The sequence below is a fragment of the Leiobunum rupestre genome, chromosome 11 (assembly GCF_980474605.1).
Source record: "Leiobunum rupestre chromosome 11, qqLeiRupe1.1.hap1, whole genome shotgun sequence".
Lineage (NCBI taxonomy): Eukaryota > Metazoa > Arthropoda > Arachnida > Opiliones > Sclerosomatidae > Leiobunum > Leiobunum rupestre.
In genome coordinates, this window is record NC_143394.1 from 15,669,995 (window position 1) to 15,686,686 (window position 16,692).

The 16,692-nt window shown below is 35.0% G+C and overlaps 1 non-coding gene across 1 annotated transcript; it reads right to left on the reverse strand.

Moving 5' to 3' along the window:
- Positions 1 to 6,255: 6,255 nt before the first annotated feature.
- Positions 6,256 to 6,328, reverse strand: TRNAA-AGC (transfer RNA alanine (anticodon AGC)). The gene has a single exon. It is a non-coding gene; the product is annotated as a tRNA-Ala (tRNA).
- Positions 6,329 to 16,692: the final 10,364 nt, after the last annotated feature.

Genomic DNA, 16,692 nt, shown 5'->3' on the forward strand with positions numbered 1-16,692 from the left:
TCTTCAGGGTGCTTTTGCTAAAACCGCTAAAGCTTCCTAAATCCATCGTGCATTATCAGTTTCTACGATTCAACTTTTCATTACTTTGTGTTTAACTCTGGTAATTACGAAAGAAAACTTCGGCGAGACCACCCTCTGTGAACTGACGTGGAATTCTTTGATTGGAAACCGTGAACTATAATAGTTGGCGTCTTCATCGGTACACCACGACGGTATTCAAGAACTTTCGCCTCCTCTTTAGCGATTTCTCTGGCTAATAGAATTTGTTGAAGGGCTAAAAAGGACTCGGACATCTTGTCGGGCGAATGTCTCGAGCGCCTAATGGTATGTTCTTCTTTTCGCGCCGTTATTGCCAGTCACTGAGACAAAGACGAACGCACCTCGACTGCGGATCCTTGGCTTCTTGGCGGAGGAAATAGCCAGGTTCTTCCGGCTCCTTTCAATACCCCGCTTCGAAACAAAAGAACGTGGCGCGAAGAGGAACCAAATTAAAGACGTTTTTTAGCTCTTTGTTTAGGTACTTCCCCGAGTTTCACCGTGTCCCTCGTTGGTGCGCTTTCTTTGGCTCGTCTTTGGATTTCCGCGCGGATAAAGATTGTCGGAGCACCTTTCCCGGATAGGTGAACGATATTCCTCAGGGTCCTTTTGTGGCTGGCGCAAACCGACTCCGTTCGCGTCTTAAGTATTTGGCGCGCGCCGTTCCAAAGTGACTTTCGTCAAAAGGTACAAAAGGCAAACGACATCTGTTGAGGACTCTTGATTTATTATAGCTTCCGAGTTTGAATCGAAAAGTTTTGAAAGGAAATCAGGAACCGCTTTTATAGGCGACGACTCGCGGGAATTATTAAGATATAATTATATATATGAAAGGGGAAGAGCCCGCCTTCCCAGAAACCCGCCTTAGTCCCGCGTCCGAAAATTCCGAATATTTGCAAGATGGAAAGTTCCTCCTACCCGAGCTCGACCCGTAATGAGGGGACAATGCCCCAAAAGTTGGCCCGCTTTATTTGGGCCTCGTTTGGCGTGAGTGCTGTTCCCAACAGTCTAAATACTGTTTAATTATTCACTTTTATCCTCCAAAAGCGCGTCTCTTCCCATTTAAATAATTAATTCCCGCTGTTTACAGCCGTTCCGATTTATCGCGACGGGAGTGCCGCTGCACCTCTAGATTCCGTTTTCGAACGTCTTCGTACGCCTTATCTTTCGTAAGAGTCGATTTTAAAAGTTTGGTCCTTTTTGATTTGATTGTTCGTCAAAGGCATAAGGTGCTGAAGCTAATTACCGATTTCGTTTGAAATGTCGAAATATATTAGTGGTTAAATATTTGAAGGAATCGTCATATTTAACGGGGAATACACGAGCATCCGAATTGATTGTTATTAAAAATAACAAAATTTTCATAATGTAATTGAAATGACATAGAATATCTTTGGGGAGGTATTACAAAACCTCTTTCAATTCTACTAGAATTAATCAAGGAATGTTTTAAAATATAATTAAGAATTGAAAGAATTATGTTAAGTTTATCATTTGATAAATTTCACAAATTATCACTTGAACAGTTTTTGTGAAAATATTGAAAAATTATTAGCTGCGCAATTTTGAAAAAAATCCGGTTGAGGATTTTTAAAATTAACTGGCTAAAATAGCTGAGAAATTTTATCAAATGAATAATTTATAAAATTATCAGGCAAGCTATTTCGAAAATTAGCTTGGTAAGCCGTTCTAAAATATTAATAATATGTAATAATAATTAATTAAAATAAAAGGTTAAAAATTCCGAAAACTATTTTTGGACTTAAATCTGTAAATTATAAAAACTATCGGTAAATATAATAATAATAATAATTACAATAATAATAATCATCAGCACCACCCTAGCCACTGCTTCAAATGAATGCGTAATGTTCTAAAATATTTGGAATTCACTTGAAAAAGCTCAGTTCGAAAAAATCATATTAACAAATAACCAAATTCAAATTGTTAATATTGCCCAAACAGTTACCCTCTGACTGTCATCGTGTACCCTGCTTTAGTACAGAATAACTAACAGCGATAAAATTGCTTTATTCAAACATTTATTTTTCTAATGTTTTTCATCATTCCTCCTTTACCCACATTTTGGATAATTTGAATATATTTGAAAAACAACTGCCGTTGCACAATAACTCCTGTAGATGGCGCTAAAAAGTGCGACCTTTCAAAAAGGGCAAGGTCAATTCGCGTCGGAAGTTCCTCTTCCCGCCATTGTCGAAGCGGGGAGACAATCGCGACGTCCAACTGAGGATAAAACAAAACACGCATTACGTCACGCGTGGGTCCCTCCTCACCCTTCCATTCTTTCGTCGGTGCCGTTAAGGATATTTTCGCGTATCGCCTCGATGGCCGAGGTGTTGTCCTCCTCTAGACAATCAAGCGAGCCGTTATCTCCATCGCGCTATTAGGGCCCAAGACAAACACGCAGTCAACAACCCGGTCCCCGGAATCCGGTTACGTTCTTTCATTTGTGTCGGTAGAAGCTGGTTGTTAGAGTCCAGGACATCCTCAGCTTCGCCACTTCTATAATCTTTCTAAGGCGGTGCTTCTTTTTTTCTTCCGGTGGTCCTCCGGGTGGTGTGGCGCGCGCCTTGTCGAAGGTGGCCGAGCGACTAGATCCTCGGCTCCATTAACAGAAGCGTCCAATCTGGTCGGTACAATGCAGTCCGGGAGTAATACGGACGACAGGAAAGGGTGGGCGCGCTGAGGGATGGCTTCGCGGCCCACCAGTCCCGCCGCGCAAGTCCGGCTCGTCTCCTCGCTCTCACTCGCTCTCTTCCTAATATGCCGAAGAAGTATTAGCGTCGTCTTCCCTTATCGCCGCTTCTCTTTTTAGCCGATAGCTTCCTTTCGCGGTCATATGGACGGTAACTAATAGGATTGAGTAGTTTGTTTTCGTGTCCCGCTGTTCGCGGATGTCTCGTAGATTTATTGCCCAAGCGATACGAGTGAGGATTACTAGTAAACTCGAAATATTTTCGCTTGTCGTGGCGAGATAGCTAACGTTGTCTTCTAAAAACATTAAAATTTTAGAAATATCAATCAATTGGTACACCGTTCTTTGCTGTGTAAGTTTTGATGTAATTGTGGAGCAACAAACACAGGAGAACGCAGCTAGCCTTTAAACACGCTAACGCAATGTTGTGTACAAATTTCATTGGACGAACCTTCACGCTGAACTTTTTACGGGCGGGGGGAAAGACAATTTTGGAATTTTCCCCTTCCGACGGCAGCAGGCGCTAAAGCGTCTAACCAATGAAAACTGGACACAAGAAAATGCACGACTTTTGTCGGATTGCGTTCTCCTCGTGTGGGGTGCTGTGTTTGTTGCTCCTAGATGTAACATTCTTTGCTGAATCCTAATTTATAGATAGGTACCTCTAAAATACATTGTTTTGTACAACATAGATGACTGCTTATAAAATTATTTTATTTAAAATTGAAGAATAAGTTTCTTGGGTTAAGATCAAAGTGTAGTATTCTTTGGGTATCAGCAGTGAAATATGTCCCCAAGTCCACCATTAAAATTATATCGAACTATACAATACATACTCGTGCAGCCCAATCATAGATTCCACTATAAATCCTAGTTAAAATAATAAGTGTCTAAATTAAAATTAAAATATTTATAAAATATTTTCGAATTAGTTTCTGGGAAACTCGCTAGGATCGAGTGAAGGCACGCTTCGAGAACTCGCCGGAACGATCCGTTATTTGTCGGCCATCTTGTTTGAGATGGAAAAGTAGAAGCGGATTTTTTGACCGGGGAAATTCGCGCGAACCAGTCTAGATTACATCGATTGCGTTTCATACGCCGGCTACCAATCTCTGGATATATATCCTAGCCCGTGCTATATATAGCCATAGCCTTAGCCATTGCCAGAGTAGAGAAGAGTGAAGAAAAACTTTTTATATAGTGTTTTTTTTCGACTTCGCGAGTCCCGCGGATCGTAGCTCAAGATACCTAGCCTCATCCTCGGCTAGCGAGAGAAAAAAACGGTGTATAATGTATCCGTTCTTATACCTTACACACTGTCCACGGTAGAGTATATCTTCACCCGCTATAGCTAGGGGGCGCTGCTGAGATTGGCTTCGGCCGCGGGGGCATTATGCGAAGGCTTTTGGATCTTTTGGATCATGATTAAAAGAACGCCAGCGCCCCCTAGCTGCCGCCGGAAAGAAGAATCCTTCGTTGCATTGAGATCGGACGCTTTAGATATTCAAAGTTTTTGGTCTTTCTCGAGCGGGACCCGCGATGATGAAGTTCGGGAAAAGGGTTTAAAAACTTATAAGTGGAAAGGCTTTTATTCAAAATAAAACGGAATACAGGGTGTTGTATTATTTACACCCATATTTAAATAATTATTTCTTTTAGTATATTCATTTGACCACCATTTTGAACAAATCATGGTCGGTGACACCGCTATCACGGTTTTCGTTTATTAATCTAAAGGTTGATTGTTTTAAAATAGCTAAGGTGACTAACGTAAAGAGGGTATATTTCAAAATAAAGCAATATTTCAAATGGAATATTAACGACATTAATGTGATATCTTGATTACACGGTGTGCAATTGTTTGTTTAAAAAAATTACCGATAAATGAATAAGGTTTCGCTGTCATATTTAAAACCAGTCTAAACCACTGCCCTTTCATACTTTAAGGGGAAAAGCGCTCTAGAAGAAGTCTGTAAGATAACCTTTTTATATAACGTGTTGGATAACCCAGTCCGCTCGTCCATCTGACTAATCAGGGATGAGATATGTGTAAACGCCCCGCCAACGGGGGATACTTTGGGTTAGGGACGGACACTCTGTTGGGGGATTGGTGGTCGTCCTCAAACGGCCCTTCACATTCTCTGCCTCCCAGACGCGAGGGATTTCAGGATTACACCACTAGTCCTGGCTGTAAGATAACTGTTAGAAAAAACTCGATCCCTAGTGTCCAATAGCTCAACTACACATGGTGTCAAGGGTCAAACTGTACTTTTTAAAGAGACCCTTAGCCTCTGATCCAAATTTATATTTAAGGATGATAATTTATTTTTTATTACGCAGGAATTAATACAATTAGAAGTTTTCTATTAAACCATGGAATACGTCTGCGTATGGTTCCATAGCAGAGTGTCTGAGAAGAATCATACCACCTCGTGCAGTAATAGAACCTACGACCTTAGGGTTACCGTCCCAACGCCACTACCATTGGACTACCGAGCCGACGAATAATCAGGCCTCGGACATCCAATTTAAGGACTCGATCGGGTCCACATTATTGACGGGATACATTTAACCCCAAAGGTCGTAGCTTCGATTCCTGCCCGTGGTGATATGATTTTTCTCAGACACTCTGGAATGGAACCATACGCAGAGGGATTCCTTGGTTTAATTGAAAACTTCTAATTATGTTTAAGGCTTGAAAATCTGGTTTCTGACGCAAAACGTATTATTTTTAAATTAAAGTATAAATTAAAATTTTATCTTTCACAATAATAGCGATTCTGTTTAATTTCCGTTGACTCACAAGGAAACATCCCGACGTGTAACCCACCGATTTTGCTCAAACTTCATGTATGAGGAAAAATCCTAAAGGGAATTTATTCAATGGGCAACGAAAAATGTTTTTGACAACAAAAAATGGAAATTTTCCCATTGAAAATAACATGGGATTCTGACCGATTCCTAGGGCCCCCCTGTGAAAAATTTAAATAAATTTCAAAACTTCGAAAATGCCAAAAAAGAAAAATAAATAAAAATTGACAAAAAAACTTCAAAATTGATCAACTTTTGATCAATTTGAGGTCAAAATCAGATGTTATTTTCAATGGGAAAATTTAATATTTTGTATTATCAAAAACATTTTTCGTTGCCATGGCAAAACGGTTGCTCATTGAATAAATTCCCTTTACGTCTACCAATCCCCCGAGTTTGAACAAAATCGGTGGGTTACACTTCGGGATGCCTCCTTGTCAGTGGTGGGCGCACTACAACCCGCGTCTCTAGGTATGAGATTTCATAAGGAGCCCCTCTGACTTTGAGATATAGGGTCTTCCCTACCTTTTGGTAAGTTGAAAATTCCGGGACACTAGGCCTACTCACCTACAAGTTAATCCACCACTGCAGTTAACAGTTTGATAATAAGTATCACATTCGAAATGTAATCCTAATCTAACTCTTGAAGTAAAAAGACTTTTAAAAATAGATTAAGTTGGCAAAAAGGTCAGTGGAGGCGCCGGGTATCGATCCCGGTACCTCTCGCATGCTAAGCGAGCGCTCTCCCATCTGAGCTACGCCCCCTGCTGTGACCATGTACCTTCTAAAGAATCGAATACGATAAATACGTTTATCAAAAGACTCAAAAATGACCGCGGGTAACGTAAAAAAGTGGAGCAGTTTTTCGTTCTACCTTTCAAAACTGGTTTTCTCGACTTTCAATGCTTACTTTTCGTATCCGTAGTAACAGCATTTACGCGAGACTGTTATTTTATTAATTCATAAACCATCGGAATTTAAAACGTAATATTTGCACTATCATAATTTAAAACGAACTGTGTATTAACAATCATAGCTTAAAACGAATTATTTACACTTACGATCATAATTTACAACAATCTATGTGCACTAACAATCATAATTTAAAAAATGTGTGCACTAACAATAAATTTTAAAAATGTGTGCACTAACAATCAATTTAAAAATGCGTGCACTAACAATCAATTTTAAAAAATGTGTGCACTGTGCACTGATAATCATAATTTAAAACGAACTATGTGCAATAATAATCAATTTTAAAAATCCGTGTGCACTGAAAATCATAATTTTAAAAATGTGGGCACTGACAATCATAATTTAAAACAATGTGTGCACTGTTCACTGACAATCATAATTTAAAACGAACTATGTGCAATAATAATCAATTTAAAAAATCCGTGTGCACTGAAAATCATAATTTTAAAAATGTGTGCACTGAAAATCGTAATTTTAAAAATATGTGCACTGACAATCATAATTTAAAACAATGTGTGCACTGATCACTGACAATCATAATTTAAAACGAAGTATGTGTATTAATAATCATAATTTAAAACGAACCATGTGCAATAATAATCAATTTAAAAATCAGTGTGCAATGGCAATAATAATTTAAAACGAACTATGTGCAATAATAATCAATTAAAAATATCCGTGTGCACTGAAAATCATAATTTTACAAATATCCGTGTGCACTGAAAATCATAATTTTACAAATGTGTGCACTGACAATCATAATTTAAAACGAAGTATGTGTAGTAATAATCATAATTTAAAACGAACCATGTGCAATAATAATCAATTTAAAAATCAGTGTGCAATGGCAATAATAATTTAAAACGAACTATGTGCAATAATAATCAATTAAAAATATCCGTGTGCACTGAAAATCATAATTTTAAAAATGTGTGCACTGACAATCATAATTTAAAACGAAGTATGTGTAGTAATAATCATAATTTAAAACGAACCATGTGCAATAATAATCAATTTAAAAATCAGTGTGCAATGGCAATAATAATTTAAAACGAACCATGTGCAATAATAATCAATTTAAAAATCAGTGTGCAATGGCAATAATAATTTAAAACGAACTATGTGCAATAATAATCAATTTAAAAATCAGTGTGCAATGGCAATAATAATTTAAAACGAACCATGTGCAATAATAATCAATTTAAAAATCAGTGTGCAATGGCAATAATAATTTAAAACGAACTATGTGCAATAATAATCAATTTAAAAATCAGTGTGCAATGGCAATGATAATTTAAAACGAACTATGTGCAATAATAATTGATTTAAAAATCAGTGTGCACTGTCAATAATAATTTAAAACGAACTATGTGCAATAATAATCAATTTAAAAATCAGTGTGCACTGGCAATAATAATTTAAAACGAACTATGTACAATAATAATCATTTTAAAAATCAGTGTGCACTGACAATAATAATTTAAAACGAATTATGTGCAATAATAATCAATTTAAAAATCAGTGTGCACTGAAAATCATAATTTAAACATTGTGTTCACTGTTCACTGACAATCATAATTTAAAACAATGTGTGCACTAGTCATTGACAATCATAATTTAAAACGAACTATGGGCAATAATAACCATAATTCTAAATGAACTATGTGCAATTATAATCATAATTTAAAAAATGTGTGCACTGACAACCATAATTTAAAATAAACTAGGTGCCACTAGTAATTATAATTTATCTCGTACTATATGCACAAATATACACGAATTTCAATAACACCAACGATTTTATTGTAGAGAAAATATCATCAATAGTAATTTCGAAATTTGTCGCTAATAAACGTCAATGAGTTTCTTTATCTCATATATATCCCGTCCTGTCTTCGCTTACACCAGGAAATCAACTTCCGTTCATTTAAGATGTTCCCTTACTTCCGCGTTACACTTCCGGCCAATTTTCCACTTTCTTTTAAAGCTTCATTTATCCCGAGAGCTTCATTTTCGTCATTACTCGCGAAGAATGGATCTAAATGATGCCCTTTTCACGAGACGATGGCCACACCAGCATCCGTTAGCTTTATATCACAACGGAGGGATCTTACTAAAATGGGTCGACGCCGCGAGCCGCCAAAAACAGTTCGTTCCTCCGCGCAGAAGGTGGACGGACACCACGTGCGCCATCCCATCTCCATCCCGCTCTTGCTCTTCCCAAATGATCCTTATTTGTTTCCGCCACTCGACTCTCCTGAATGGGATTCTTTGTCGATTTTACAATTTCCTTGAAATAGTTTTCCTTTGCGTGTCTTAATCTTTGGCGCGTTTTTGTCAATTGATAGTTTTTTTTAAGTTTTTTTATTAATATTATATTCTTATTAGATTAATGTTATTTTTTATGAAATTATTATTATATTCTTATTAGATTAATGTTATTTTTTATGAAATTATTATTATATTCTTATTAGATTAATGTTATTTTTTATGAAATTATTATTATATTCTTATTAGATTAATGTTATTTTTTATGAAATTATTATTATATTCTTATTAGATTAATGTTATTTTTTATGAAATTATTATTATATTCTTATTAGATTAATGTTATTTTTTATGAAATTATTATTATATTCTTATTAGATTAATGTTATTTTTTATGAAATTATTATTATATTCTTATTAGATTAATGTTATTTTTTATGAAATTATTATTATATTCTTATTAGATTAATGTTATTTTTTATGAAATTATTATTATATTCTTATTAGATTAATGTTATTTTTTATGAAATTATTATTATATTCTTATTAGATTAATGTTATTTTTTATGAAATTATTATTATATTCTTATTAGATTAATGTTATTTTTTATGAAATTATTATTATATTCTTATTAGATTAATGTTATTTTTTATGAAATTATTATTATATTCTTATTAGATTAATGTTATTTTTTATGAAATTATTATTATTCTTATTAGATTAATGTTATTTTTTATGAAATTATTATTATATTCTTATTAGATTAATGTTATTTTTTATGAATTTATTATTATATTCTTATTAGATTAATATTATTTTTTTATGAAATTATTATTATATTCTTATTAGATTAATGTTATTTTTTATGAAATTATTATTATATTCTTATTAGATTAATGTTATTTTTTATGAAATTATTATTATATTCTTATTAGATTAATGTTATTTTTTATGAAATTATTATTATATTCTTATTAGATTAATATTATTTTTTATGAAATTATTATTATATTATTTTTAATGGAATTTGGTTTTCGTGGAACTGCTGTAGTTTTTATGTTTATGGTTTGATAAATCTATTAGTAAAAGTGTTATTATGAAATGAGATGAATATGAAATTTTAAAGAATGCTTGGAGTTGAAATATTTCGAATATTTATTTCCTCATTTTTTATGAATAACCAGGGAAAAATAAAGATGGTAGAGAAGTACCCGCTAACGCTACCAAATAGCACATTGACTCTCAATAATTTACAACACTTCATCATTGTACATTTGATTTCTTTAAAATATTATCGACAATTTTCAAAAACCTTAGATAAAAATTTATAGGTACCTGCTTTTATTTTAAAAGAAATTAACCTCTCGTGGAATTTTAGGGGTATAATTTATTTTTCCAGACAGGCCAAAACAATAAAGTAGAACTATAAAGTTGAAATTTTGCCAGATTGTAGTATAAATCTAGTATAATAGGCGTTTGCTACAGGAAGACTTATACCATCGAGTTCTGAAAAAATTACTTCTAAGAAAGGTTATGTAAAATTGCTGAATTTAATAGTTCTTTTTATAAACTAACGTGGCCTTCTTATTGAAATGTTGCTCTTACGTCACAGTCTCTTACTTTCACAAGCCTACTAGCGCGCGCTACAGTCGCGAGGAATATAGGTTTTTTTAGCGCACGTGAAAATCGCTCGTGCACAAAATATACTAATAAAGCTGAGTCTTGTGACGTAAGAGCAACATTTTAACAAGTTGGGCAAGACCACTTTTTATTTTATAAAATCAACTATTTCAATTAGATTTGAGGTTTAGACTTTAGGTCTGGAATATAATTTAAAAATATACCAGTTTGTTTATTGAATATTAAATTTAAAATAAATGTAAATTAAAATCTAAAGTCTATAGTAAGTGCAGTAACTAGTGATGTGAATTTACCGGTAAAAATAAAAACGGTAAATTTACCGGCAAATTTACCTTTAACTTTTTTATTTAATCAAAATAATGGTTTGATGTCACAATAATTATTAAAATAGTATTTTAATTTTACCATAGCCTTAGGTTACATTAAACTTAGAGAAACCTCCTAGATATCCCCTTAGAAATACATTTAAATGTATGGAACGTAAAATCACAGTGCCGGGAATTCGCAGTCTTTAAAGGGCCCCACCGGCGTTTGAAATTCGTCAGTTTCCTGCGCTAATCGCGGACATAGGGAAAGCTACGACACGTCATTTGCTACCTGATTTTCTGGGTGAATTTTTCAAACTCCGGTGGGGCCCTTTAACAGGAAAATGATTTGGTTTTCTGGTCCAATGTAAAATGCAATTGTTTCTTCTTTTATTTGAAGTTTAACAACATATTTTTGGGTTTTTGCTTTATGAAAATATTTGGTAAATTTACCGGTAAAACCACTCGGTAAATTTACCGTAATTTTACCATTACCGGCTCCCATCTCTAGCTGTAACCCCGTTGCTATATTCCCTTTACTTTAAAGCAAGTATTTAAAATCGAAACTCAACTTTTATTATACAAGGTTGAAAAATAAATAAAACATGGACGGTTTTTATAAAATATTTCACCTTTTGTTCAAATCAAAAAAATAAACATTAGTTTTGTAAGGTCAATTCATAAATTGTATTGTTGAAAATTCGTAGAACTTCGAGTTCAGGCGTAGTTGTCATTTTAAGACTAAAATCCCACCCAAAATCTTAAGGTACCGGTTAATTTAAATAAATATCTATATTTGTAACGATTTTATTCCGTAGTCCTTGGAAATATACAGGTGTCCAACATTGGAAGTATTTGCTTCGGTCGCTGATTTTCAAAAGAAAAGAATGCCTTAGATATGACGAAAGCCAATAATGCCCGCGTCTATTGCGAGACTAGAACCACGAAACTTAAGAAAAAGTTCTTTTCGAATAGTTCAGTGACACTGTCGGAACGGTTGGAGACGTCCGAATGCCCCGCGAGATTTGTATAGATTTGCCTATATTTCCTACCCCCATCTATCGGACGTTTTGGGAAATGGTACTTTTTTTAAAGAATTCGAATTTTTGCGTGGGCTCAATATATTTCGAACCCCTCTCAAAGCCCTGTTTGCCCAAGAAAGCTTATTCCCCTATACCGCCTTTCATAACTATAGGTTTGACGGTTCCCCGAGTTCCGAAAGATTATCTTCCGCCGTCACCTGATAGTTCGACAACGGTCCTTTAGAGGGCCGAGCGTTCCCATTGATTTTCGCCGCAACCCGCCTTCGGTTCCGATGCCCGCTGATTCGGATTTCTTGTCGGTATAATGTATGGACACGGATTGTATACGACGGTCCGACGAGGGTTGGGAAGACTCTTCGAGAATGGGTCTTGGGTTACTTCCGATTTCTACTTCCTTTCTCTTGAACCCGGAAGCGATAGAATGACTAGAGTGACGCGGAACTTTGCACTTTTTCGGGAGGCCTTTCTTCTATTTGCTTCCTCACTCTCCGATAGATGGCAGTCGAAAGTCCGAAGCGCCGATTGCTTTCTTGCAGAATCTCTTAGATGTCTCGGGTTCTTTTCCCATTTCTATGCATCAAGCCAACACGTGACACGTGCGACGTTACAAATACTTATCTTACAATTGCTACTTCAAATACAACCGGGAGCGTAATTTATAATGTAGTTTGTTGTATTATTTATGAACGTCGCGGGATCGTATGCACTTCGGTTTTAATATTTTTACGTAGACCGTCAAGGGAATGATATTCCCTAGTATATACCTGGTCTTTGTTCATTAATAGAGAAAATTCCAAAGGTATAAAAGGCCAACAATATTAAACGAAAAACCAATTTTTTTTTAGATTAATTTACCTTCCAAAATTGTTGATCTTTTTTGTACTTTTTGGCGTAGTTAAAAGATCTCCAATTCAGGGCTGCCGAGAGTGGGCCCTGGGCCCCGGAAAAATATTAATTTCGGGCCCCCATAGAGTCGTAATTATTAGAGATAGCTATACATTTTCGGGGAGAAGTAGACTCATTTGTTCCAAATCGGGCCCCCGAGCCTGCACGGGCCCTGGTAATTTGTACCGGTTTCCTCCCTCTTGTCGGGCCTGTACACATTACAGACCAACTTTTCTTCCTGTTGCTGTAATAGTTAAAATTAATTATGTTTAATGATTTTGATCATATATCAAACTACTTTCATGTGCAAATGTGCAATTTATTTGAGTATAGAGTGGGATGATCAATGTTGAATAGTTTTATAGGGTGAAAAGTCTGTAGAAGATTCTATTCATATTGCCTCATTCAATATTCGGACTCGTGCACCTTTTAGCAGGCATTCCTTCTAGCTTAGTGGAAGCTAAACTACTCACTGTGCAGACTTGGGGAAAGCTCCTATCCTAGTATACCCTTGTGCAGATTTGACTGAGTGTGAAATGTTTATTTGACAATTTTGCCCCACAAAATTACTCCAACCAAGAATGTATTTATTTATACTCAGGGAGAATGAATATGTCGAGATTATTTTTAGCGTTTCTCCAATTCCACCCGTTGGGCCCCCGGTATGCTCCTCCACTTTAATAAAATCAAATAATACTGCAATCTCATTGGTTCTTAAAAATTACGTTTTTCGACGTGATTAACGCTGCAGCGAGGACGCAAAAAATAAGACCGCCTCCTTTTTCCCTCCCCCCCCCCCCTTAGCGTGACGGGGTTAGGGGCTGAACGTGTCCGTCGATAGTCTCGACATATTCATTCTCCCTGAGTATAAATAAATACATTCTTGCTCCAACTATCTTAAAACTTTAAAACACCTTGAAAGTTAAATATAGTTTTCTTTTCAATACATTTAGTAGTTCTATCAGAAATTAAAACACAATAAAAAAATAAAACTTAAACCTAGGCTATAAGCTTCGTGCATAGCCAGGGCCGGACTTAGAGATCCTGGGCCCATAGGCAGATAAGGGGCCCCCTTTTTAAGCGCTGCATTTACTCTTACCCCTGGAAATAGGCTTCGCCTGAGTTTCCCTGATTCAGCGTAGAAGTCTGAGCTCTACGGTTATATTACTAAATAAAAGCTCTTAGCAATCGTCGACTAAATACGCGATAATTATGCAATATTGCGATTTAAGGCTGCGTCCGTAAACTGCCAGGCAGAAATTTTGGTAATTTTAAAGCAAAATCTTCTACCTAGGAATTTCTCCAATATAAATTACGATTGATATTATAGATTTATGCCTTCGAATACCGTAATTACGGTCACTGGAGGGCCTCTTCCAAGGATGGGGCCCTTAGGCCACGGCCTAGGTTGGCCTAGGCGGAAATACGGCACTGTGCATAGTTTAAATTTTATTCAGAGATGTCGCCACGTTCTAGTCAAGTTTTAAATTAAATATAAGAAAATTGTTGGCTCAGTTAAAGCTCTTTCTGTGCAAATGCTGTAACTATCAGGTACAAAAGTATAAATATAATTAAATTTAAAATGTTATTAAATATTACACCAGATGGTGCTCCATTTTCCAGCTTGAAACCTATAGTTAAAAAGCGCGAAACGAACCGCTCACAGACCCACTAAACTAAATAACTAGTACTTAACGAATTTCTATCAAAGCGAATGTGTCCGACAAGCTGTGAATCTCCCTTCTAAAAATGCGCGGAGAAAAGCTGTTTAGACATTGTTGGTTTGGTGATCTTTGAAGCTTGAATTACTACTTGCGTTCATTCTATCGTTTGCCAACTACAATCTCGACTTCATAATAAATAAGCCTTAAACAAATCGTGAAACAATTGTGCAACTGGACTAATGACATGAGATGGCTGGACATAATTACAAACGTCTGTTGAACTTTTGTTTATGAAAATTTTATTACCCAATTTCACTTTTCCTTTTGTTTTCTAGTGGTATTTCTACTAAAATAAATTATTTTTATTGTTTAATTTGAAAACAAAGAATAGCTTAGAGCAGCCTACACTTCAGAAACATCTAGCGGGTGTTGTAATTTGAAAAGAGTATATATCTACAGCGTAGTATAATTTGAAAAGTAAAAGTGATTTCGGTTTTTATCATCTTACTCAAAATATTTCCAGAACCGCTACTTAGTTATAGCCATCAATTTTACTAATTGAATGACGTACATGGAATTCCACTTTGTTAATGGATAAACTAATATTTTTTCCACTTTATTTTTTTCATTTCCTACCTTGAGCGCGTCTTAGACTAATAATAATAATCATAGTATATTCGTGATTTCTATAATATTTATAATTTGAGTTGGCGGGTATTGGGAAAAAAAGCTCAAAGGAGAAAAATTTAATAAAATAAATTTAAACCCGAGTAAATTCCTAGAAAGGGGAGAATTCTGGGCTGAGAAATGGGCTCGTGGAAAACATTTAAAGTGAAACTTTCCTTTCCAAAATTTCAGAGACGTTTGGGGAACATTTGATGTGACAGTCGCGACGAATGAGAATGGAAATGGTCTCGGATGCTGGGCTCATCCCGGGGAGTTATCCCTCAGCTTCTAACATCCCTGAAGGTCCTCTCCCCTAAAAGATTGTGATAGCTGGAGGGGGATGGAAGTGGGGGAAGCGAAAAGAAGAAACATTTTAAAGGGGGAAAAATATCCGTCATCCTATTTTCTTTCTAAAAGTTTGTCATCTCTCTCCCAGAGATGAAAAAAATTAGGGGATGAAACCAAAAAGAACACGGAAACAAGTTGCGCCAGCCAGTTTTTGTGGCATGAAGCTCACCATTAAAGAAATTGCCAAGGACGTCAAGCTTACGACAATAATAACTCCATATTCTTGGAATTCTTCGAGCCCAATATTTTTTCAAATTTTAATCCGTTAATTTAAAAACTTTCGCAAACTGATAATTAAAAAAATCAAATAATATTTTACAAAATCCAAAGTTGAAAACATTTTTCTATTCTAATAATTTTAAATATTTTATAATTTTATTTTTTTTTAAATTTGCTTATTCTGATAATTTAAAAAACTTATTCTGATAATTTAAAAAAGTTTGTTTCAACACTTTGAAAAATTCCAATCAGATAATGTGAAACCTTTTCCAATCCGATAATTTGAAACCTTTTCCAATCAGATAATTGGAAACCTTTTCCAATCAGATAATTTGAAACCTTTTCCAATCAGATATGGTGAAACCTTTTCCAATCCTATAACTTGAAACCTTTTTCAATCAGATAATTTGAAACCTTTTCCAAATCAGATAATTGGAAACCTTTTCCAATCCGATAATTTAAAATCTTTTCCAATCCGATAATTTGAAACCTTTTCCATTCAGATAATTTGAAACCTTTTCCAATCAGATATGGTGAAACCTTTTCCAATCCTATAACTTCAAACCTTTTTCAATCAGATAATTTGAAACCTTTTCAAATCCGATAATTTGAAACCTTTGCCAATCCGATAATTTGAAACCTTTTCCAATCCGATAATTTGAAACCTTTTCCATTCAGATAATTTGTAACCTTTTCCAATCAGTTATGTTGAAACCTTTTCCAATCAGATAATTTGAAACCTTTTCCAATCAGAAAATTGGAAACCTTTTCCAATCAGAAAATTTGTAACCTTTTCCAATCAGTTATGTTGAAACCTTTTCCAATCCAATAATTTGAAACCTTTTCCAATCAGATAATTTGAAACCTTTTCCAATCAGATAATTTTAAACCTTTTCCAATCAGATAATTTGAAACCTTTTCAAATCCGATAATTGGAAACCTTTTCCAATCCAATAATTTGAATCCTTTTCCAATCAGATAATTTGAATCCTTTTCCAATCAGATAATTGGAAACCTTTTCCAATCAGATAATTTTAAACCTTTTCCAATTCGATAATTTGAAACTTTTTCCAATCCGATAATTTGAAATCTTTTCCAATCCGATAATTTGAAA